Source organism: Mobula hypostoma, chromosome 24 (genome assembly GCF_963921235.1).
Source record: "Mobula hypostoma chromosome 24, sMobHyp1.1, whole genome shotgun sequence".
NCBI classification, from domain to species: domain Eukaryota; kingdom Metazoa; phylum Chordata; class Chondrichthyes; order Myliobatiformes; family Myliobatidae; genus Mobula; species Mobula hypostoma.
In genome coordinates, this window is record NC_086120.1 from 35,365,958 (window position 1) to 35,375,357 (window position 9,400).

The following is a 9,400-nucleotide window of genomic DNA, read 5'->3' on the forward strand; positions in this document are numbered from 1 at the left end:
ACATTTGTTTTAAAATATGGCTGAATAGTACAGCTGTAGGTTCAACTGTGAAGTTAATTCCCAATGTGTGCAAAATAATTCTGTGCTTTATTGTGTAATTATCTACCTTAAATTGCCACTTTTATAGTCCAACCACTCTACTATGTTATTTCCATGTGATTTAAATATATCTTCGCACTCCATCTATACAATAACCATAAAACGGTGACTACCAGCTGTAGTTCTGGGGTAGCACACGTGCATCTTAAGCAGAGGTTCAAGTTCTGGTTGAGAGATTTGACCACAAAAATCTCATCTCCGTGTGGTACTGATTTTTGGATATGATGGCAGATTTTTCTCTGTTTATTCATTCAAGTAGATGTAAAAGATTATATTTTGAATAAGGCCAATGTGTGTCTCCAGAGTCCCAACTGATATTTTCCCTCACTTAGTAACATAAACAAAATGCTTTAGGAACTCAACAGGTCAAGCAGTATCTATGGAAAGGAATAAACAGTCAATGTTTCAGGCTGAAACTTTTAATCGGGGATGGAAAGGAAGGGGGAAGAAGCCAGAATAAGAAAGTGGGGAGAGGGGAAGGGCTACAAACTGGAAGGTGTGACTAAGTGAGAAGCTGGGAAGTGATAGGTGAAAAAGGTAAAGGGCTGAAGAAGGATGTATCTGATAGTAGAGGAGAGTGGGCCATGGGAGAAAGGGAAGGAGGAGGGGCATTGGGGGAGGTGATTGGCAGGTGAGAAGAGAGAAGGTAAGAGGGGAGCCAGAATGGGGAATGGAAGAAGGAGGGAAATGGGGTAAATTACTGGAAGTTAGAGAAATTGATGTCGATGCCATCCGGTTGAAGACTACCCAGACAGACTATGAGGTGTTGCTTCTCCATCCTGAGAATGGCTGCATTGTGGCAGTAGAGAAGGCCACCAACATGTCAGACAGGAGTGAAAATTGGAATTGTATGGTTGAGGTTGGAGCGAAGGTGCTGTACAAAGCAGTCCCCCAATCTACATCAGATTTCGCCAATTTAGAGGAGGTTGCATTGGGAAGACTGGATACTGTAGATGATCCCTATAGGCTTGCAGGTGAAATGTTGGCTCCCCTGGAGCCCTGAATGGAGGTGACTGGACATGTGTAGTGCTTCTTCCAGTAACAGGGATAAGTGTCAGGAAGGTGATTGGTAGGGAGGGATGAATAGACAAGGGATTCATGGAGTGAGCAATCCCTGCGGAGAGTTGGGTGGCGGGGGGGGGGGAGGTAAAGGTGTGTTTGGTGTAGAATCCTGTTGAAGTTATGAGCTTGAAAAAAGATACAGGTTTTTGCATACAGTGCACTGCACAGGTGCAAACATTAATGCTACTTCCTCACAGCTCCAAAGACCCCGTCCGGTTCAGTCCTGACCTTCAGTTTGCATGTTCTCCATGTGACTCCTTAAAAGTTTCTTTAGAATGCTCTACTCCAAAACATGGGCAGGCTGGTAGATTAAGCATTGAACTGTTAATGTGCCAATGAAATGGTGGGAGCTGGGGTGTGTAGAGTGTGTCTTGATGTGGAAGTAAGTTCAGTTGTAGTGTTCATGGGAGCTGGAAAAGTAGCAAAGGAAATAATCTGCAATACTATGGGCAGCAGATAAGGAAATGCTTCATTGCACTTGCAGAGAACTGGTACAAATTCCATGGACAGAGTGTCCTCTCTCCATGCCTTAACCATTCTATGATTCTAATTCTGTGGTAATACTTCAGAAAGAACTTAGAACATTCTGAAAGTGATGTGGAAGTTCTTCCGAATATTATGCCAATATTAGATGAGAAATAATGAGAGACTGTTCAAGTAGAGCGTAATTGCTAACATGGACTGGTTGGGCCAGTTCTTGTGCTGTACATCCTTTTTGTAATCCTATGATTTTTTTCTGTCTATCTTGGAGCTACCGGCATTCAGTTCATCATTATATGTGACATTTTTCAAATTGTCGAGGCCTCATAACATCAAGAGAAATGGAATGGAAATGCATTTGAGCTTGAGGTATCATTCAGTTTAATAGTTTGTACTGTTCCTTACAAAGTTATGCCTTTTGCACAGTATATTGAGTTTTTTTAAAAAGTTCTGATTTGAAGCCCAAACATTGCATCGTTGACATGATCTTGTGTTCTTCCAATCTAGTCATTAATTACACTTTTCTTTTCCATGTCTTAGTTTTCATGATTAATCAGTGACATTTTTCCGAACCTCCCTGTTATCCTGCTCTAGGATTAAGCTTTCAAAAGACATTTGTAAGTATAAAATGTAGCCTTTGAAAGTCAGTTTCAACCTGTCTTGAAGAATTACCATCTCTGACTTCTGATGTTAACATAACATGATTCCGTAGCTATGATTCCTAATAGTCATTTGTGTGCAGTTAGAGATAAACCTTGGAAAACCCATATTTGGATTACAGACAGTTTTGAATTTGACTAAACTTAGTTGACGGTGTTTTTTTTAGTAATTTCCTAGACTGATGTACTTACTTTTATTTAAGCCCACCACCTCACAGGTAACCGACAGCAGCTTGCCAGAGTCCTCTTTCAAGTTGACCCTAGGTGTAGGCTATCTTTTTGGTAAAATTCTTCTTCTCCCGGGGTTGCAGTCTTTGGAGCTTCTGATGGTGTTTCTTTAGCCTTGGGTTTTTACGCGATGGGGTTGCTAGCCCCAAGTCCACCCTCTTCCTTTCGCAGCTGTGCTTGGGGCCATCCATGGCAGGTTTCTGAGTGATATCATTACATTTCTATTTCAAAAGCTTGAATTGTCCTTCGGTGGGCCCATCAGATGAGCTACTTTCTCAAAATTGTATGAATAGCTGAGATTATCAGTTTGGGTGCAACAGTCACAATTTGCTATTCACTATATTATAAATTTCTTGCTTTTTGACTCTTGCCAATTATTCTAGTTGGACTGACTTTTCCTCATTAAAATCCATTGGTGCCCATGGGCATTTTCACTTTTTAGAATTACTATGAAAATGTGCAAAACAGGATAGGCATGCACCTAGTACAGGAGTTCCCAACTTTTTTTTAAGCAATGGAGCCTTACTATTAACTGAGGGGTCTGTGGACCCCAGGTTGGGAAGCCCTGACTTAGCACATTGATGGAACAGTGATGGCTCATTTCTTTGTACCACAGTAACATTGGAGTTTGTGGTCCCCTGAAGAAAAGATCATTATGCACAAATTTTCAGAATTCAGACAATGACAGGCATCCTACATGTTATCTTTTTCCCAAATCCTGCTCAATTTACCTAACTAACAAAACAAATCTACAGAAGCAGTGAGAACAATTAGAATCTAATAATCATATAAAGCTGCTTCAAAGATAGGAAGACTCAAGGTCAGTGACACAAAAAATACGCAGTCATATTTATGTCCCATTTATAGAGTAAACAAATAATTTTAAAAATACCTCAAGCCATATATGGTGGTTTTGGAGTAGTTGACCGAAATCTTGATCATGGGATAGGTAGTAAGGACTCCTTAGTCAGGTAGAGAGATTTGGGATGGTTAAGAAACTAAATTCAAGCTAGTACTCGTAGTTTTTTAATGGAAGGTTTTGTCCATTATCTTCTGGATATGCTACTCCAAATTGGAATTGGTTTGGCTTTCTTACAAAATTCAACATAGGGCCAGCTGGTGGCACAATGACATCGGCGCTGAACCTGGGAGCGGAGGTTCCCGGGTTCGAAACTAGTCGGGTCCGCTCCCGAGTACTCTTTCCATCCGTGCTGGGTTGAGTGTCAAGATCGCAACTCGACCTTGTAAAATAAAGGGAAAATACTGCAAAAATGTCTATGTGAGGAGTGGCCCGCCACACAGTCAGTCTCCCTCTCCCCCTCCCCTTCAACATAACAGTTGTGCTTGAAAGACTTTGTGACAGAGCCATTGGCTACCTTTAACTATAATAATTGAGCAATCTTTGACGTATGCCATTTTATTTTTATTGAAACTATTATACTAATAATGGAAAAAAACATATATATATTTGTAAAATTAGATCTTCATGGTTCCCAAAATGGGTTTATTTTCTCATAAGCATTAATAAATATACGGGGTATAATAGTCATTGTCAGACATGTCGGCAACTAGAACAGCAAAGGAATACTAATCTTAGCGTGTACACTGAAGATCATCCGATAAGTACACACTTTTGGAGGAACTCAGTGGGTCAAGCAGCACTTATGGATACACAGCGATAATCAATGATTTGGACTGGGATGTAATGTTGGCTATCCCTTTTTTTCCAGAGATGCTGCTTGACCCACTGTGTTGCTCCACCAGTTTATGCTTTACTCCAGCTTCTCTTGTATCTCCTCACACAGTCCTCAGTCTTCAAAACAAATACAAAATTACATTGATACACCATTGGTCCTATTATTAACTTTACATTAAAAATACTAGATCAAACATCGGCTCATTCAAGTATAAGCTGATCACCAGGCAACAACATTTTCAGAATCAAAATGAAGAAACTACGGTTTAAAAGTTCCAATGCTTGTTGCAGAAGATAGTGTCAATGTGGTTCAGAGATTCAATAAAAATGGCATGAAAAGTAACTTAGGAAGGGCTTGAAAAATTGTTCAGCCAAAATCTCGAGAACCATATTTGGTTTGTGGAAGACAGTGACACAAAATCTTTGTTTCAGTGTAAGAGGCATCTTCTTTGCCAATCATGTTGGAAATTATATTATTTACGAAGTAAGTAGGTAAGCCTGAAAGAAATCTAAGAGTATTGGAAAAAGTGGTAGAGAATTAAAGGTGAGGAAAGTAACATTCACATTAGGAAAGAATATATGAGACAATAGCAAATGAAAGCTTGAGTAGGCTGCTGACTTTCTACACTGTTACAATAATGTAAGTATGATGAACTTCTATCTAACACAGTTCAGCCTTCTAGAGCCTATCAGATTCTGCATCTTCAGGTGACTTTCTGCTTCTAGCTGAACCATCCTTTTTGTGTTAATAAATGATACATCTGTGATGGTGACTCATTTTTTTTTCTTTATTAACACAGTCTAACCTGCTAGACATGTCACATAGTATAGCACTAACATTTCTTTGTTTGTTGCCTTGGCTTCTAAACATACATAAACAAAGTCTTTGAGTCTTTAGTTAATAAAATTAGTTTGAACTTAGAAAGACACAGAATGCCCTGCAGAAAATATAACATTATCTCGCAATTTCAGTGAATAAATGTTGTTTCCTTGAAACAACCAACCTTTAATTAAATTTGCAAATCTTTGAGAATATCTTTAAGTAGGACAGATTGGGGAGCTCCTCCTGCTGTTAAACACCAGCTTTGCCCTGAATGTTTAACATGGTTTTACCTAGATCTTGGTATCAGAATTTGGCAGAACCAATATCAAATCAACTGTGAAGAACGCCATTAAGAACTTCATGGTCTGGGTATTTCCAGTGTAAGTATTACTGTGAACCCCTGCATTATCCAATTTGTCATGTAAAGAAAATCTTTTGAAAATGCACAACTGCAATTCACCACTATGTTGGAAATATTTTTGCACCTATAGCATTATATAAACCAGGACTATTCAGCACAATTTCAGAATCTATCGCCCAGAAGAGGACAAGGTTTACCTCCCATTCTGTCCCTGGAAAACTTTATGCATCTCCCATTCTCGTAACTGAAAGCTACATTTTCTGATCACAAACAAGAGAATGTCTGCAGATGCTGGCAATCCGAGCAACAGACACGAAATGCTGGAGGAACTCAGCAGGCCAGGCAGCATCTATGGAAAAAAGTACAGGTGACGTTTCGGGCTAAGTCTTTCAGCAGGACTGGAGAAAAAAAAGCTGAGAAGAAGATATGAAAGGTGGGGGGAGTAGAGAGAGAAACGCCAGGCGATAGGTGAAACGGAGGGGGTAGGAATGAAGCAAAGAGCTAGAAAGTTGATTGGTGAAAGAGACAGTAGGCCATGGAAGAAAGAAGAAAGGTGGGGGGGTGGAGAAGGAGCACCGGAAGGAGGCGTTAGGCGGGCAAGGAGATGACATGAGAGAGGGACAAGGGGATGGAAAATGGTTAAGGGGCGGGGGTGGAGTTGGAGGCATTACTAGAAGTTTGAGAAATCAATGTTCATGCCATCCAGTTGAAGCCTACCCAAATGGGTTATAAGGTGTTGTTCCTCCAAACTAAATTTGGCCTTATCCTGACATGGATGAACATATCAGAATGGGAAGTGGAATTAAAATGGGTGGCCACTGGGAGATGCCGTTTGTTCTGGCAGAGAGACCGTAGATGCTCTGTCAAGTGGTCTCCCAATCAACGTCAGGTCTCACCAAAATACAAGAGGCTGTACCGGGTGCACCGGACAGAGTACAAGGCCCCCAATAGACTCACAGGTGAAGTGTCACCTCACCTGGAAGGACTGTTTAGGGCCCTGGATGGTAGAGAGGGAGGAGGTGTAGGGGCAGGTGAAGGGCTTGTTCCGCTTGCAAGGATAAGTGCCAGGAGGGAGATCAGTGGGGTGGGACAAATGGCGTTGCATAAGGAGGGATTCCTGCAGAAAGCAGAAAGTTGGAGGGGGGGGAGCGTGTTTGGGGGTGGGATCTAGTAAGCGGTGGAGGAGGTTTCGAAGAATTATGTGCTAGACGCGGAAGCTGGTGGGGTGATAGGTGAGGACAAGAGGAACCCTGTCCCTGGTAGCGTGGCCAGAGGATGGGGTAGGAGCAGACGTGTGTGAAATGGAAGAGATGCAGTTGAGGGCAGCGTTGATGATGGAGGAAGGGAAGCCTCTTTCTTTCTTTCTTTCTTCTTTCTTTATAAATCTTTTTTTTGATTTTTAAAAAAGCATAAATACAAACAGGAGAATTAGTTCAAATATATATATATATCAGTAACAATATAAACCAAGATTAAAATAGACATTGTCAAAATCATAGATATTGTTAAACTAGTACAAAATATATAATAAAAAAATGAAAATAACAATTCTCCTCTTACCAGTTTATGAAGAGAAAGGAAAAAACATTGGGTTTTAAATGAAAAGGGAAAAAAAACCACTACACTATATAAAAAAAAACATAAAGGGACTGGGCAGTCCATTTCCTTTATTTGAAAAAGGAAGACATCGCCTTTATTCTAGAATGAAAAGCCTCATCCTGAGAGCAGTTGTGGCGGAGATGGAGGAATTGAGAGAAGGGAGTGGCGTTTTTACAAGTAGCACGTTGGGACAAGGTATAGTCCAGGTATCTGTGAGAGTCCGTTGATTTATAATAGACGTCGGTGGATAAGCTGCCTCCGGAGATAGAGAAGGCCTCAAAGCTCTCCGTTTCTTTCTGGAAACTAGACCGAACCAGTTCCCCTGTTGAATTTGTCCTCACTCCTAATAATTTCTCCTTTGGGTTCTCCCACTTCCTTCAAAGAAAAGGGGTAGCCAGGGGCACTCGCATGGGTCCCAGCTATGCCTGCCTGTTTGTTGGCTACATGGAACAATCTATGTTGCAAGCCTATACTGGTGACCGTCCCGCACTTTACCTATGCTATATCGACAACTGCATTGGTGCTGCTTCCTGCACTTGTGCTAAACTGGTCGATTTCATCCACTTTGCCTCCAACTTCCACCTGTCCTCAAATTCACCTGGTCTATTTCCAACACTTTCCTTTCTCGATCTCACTGCCTCTATCTTCGGAGGCAGCTTATCCACCGCTGTCTATCATAAACCAATGGACTCTCACAGCTTCCTGGACTATACCTTGTCTCACCGTGCTACTCATGAAAATGACATCCCCTTCTCTCAATTTATCTGTTTCTGCCGCATCTGTTCTCAGGATGAGGCTTTTCATTCTGGAACGGAGATGTCCCCTGAATTTTCTGCTTTCCACAGAGATCACTCCCTATGTAACTGCCTAGTCCATTCGTCCCACCCCACTGAGCTTCCTCCTGGCACTTATCCTTGCAAGCGGAACAAGTGCTTCACCTGCCCCTGCACCTCCTCCCTCACTACCATTCAGGGCCCCAAACAGTCCTTCCAGGTGAGGCGATAATTCACCTGTGAGTCTGTTGGAGTCACATACTGTGTTCGGTGCACCGGGTGTGGCCGCTTGTATATTGGTGAGAACCAGCGTAGATTGGGAGACTGCTTCGCCGAGTATCTACACCCCGTCCGCAAGAACAAGCGGGATCTCCCAGTGGCCACCTATTTTAATTCCACTTCCCATTCCCATTCTGATATGTTCATCCATGGCCTCCTCTACTGTTGGGATAAGCCGACACTTAGGTTGGAGGAACAACACCTTATATTCCATTTGGGTAGCCTCCAACTTGATGGCATGAACAACGATTTCTCAAATTTCCATCAATGCCTCCAATCCCCCCCTCACCATTTCGCATCCCCCTGTCCCTCTTTCATATAATCTCCTTGCCCGCCCATCGCCTCCCTCTGATGCTCCTCCCCTGCCATCTTTCTTCTTTCTTCCATGGTCTTCTGTCTCTTTCATCAATCGACTTCCTAGCTTTTAGCTTCATTCCTCCCCCTCCAAGTTTCACCTATCGCCTGGTGTTTCTCTCTCCCCTCCCCCACCTTTCAAATCTACCCCTCAGCTTTTTTTCTCCAGTCTTGCCGAAGAGTTTCGGCCCGAATCATCAGCTGTAGTTTTTTTTTTCTATAGGTGCTGCCTGGCCTGCTGAGTTCCTCCAACATTTTGTGTGTGTTACATTTTCTGCTGTGCTTCAGAATTAGGTTTATTATTGTCACTGTCTTATATGATGTGAAACTTCTTGTTTTGCAGCAACAAAATGGTGCAAAGGCATAACATTAAATGGCAAAATAAATAATTCAAAAATAAAGAAATAATGAGATCTTATTCATGGGTTCATGGGCTATTCAGAAGTATGATATCAAAGGGGAAGGAGCTGTTCCTGAATCACTGTGGGTCTTTAGGCTCCTGACAATAGTAATGAGAAACGGCCTATCCCAGATCATGACGATCCATAATGATGGATGCTGTCTTCTTGAGGCCTCTTGAAGATGTCCTCGGTGATGGGGAAGGTTGTACCTATGAAGAGGCTAACTGAATTTGCTACTCTCTGTGGCCTCTTGTGATCCTGTGCATTGCAGGCTTCTTACCAGGCTGTGATACAACCAGTCAGAATGCTTTCCACTGTACATCTATAGAAAATTTGGAAGTCTTTGAGTGATGCTATTTAGCAAGGTTTGGAATATTGGTAGCTCGGGTTAAGGCATCTGATGTTGCGGGGTTTGCCGAGCTTGGCAATTAGCTTGCAGATATTCCATCACCTGCTGAGGTGACATCCTCAGTGCGCGGTTGTTTGTGTTTCTCTCTGGGAGTGCTCGTGTTTATAAAGGCTCCCGTTCGTTTGCCTCGGTCCTGATTGGTTAACCCTTCAGCTGACCTTTGAATTCTCTTGGCTT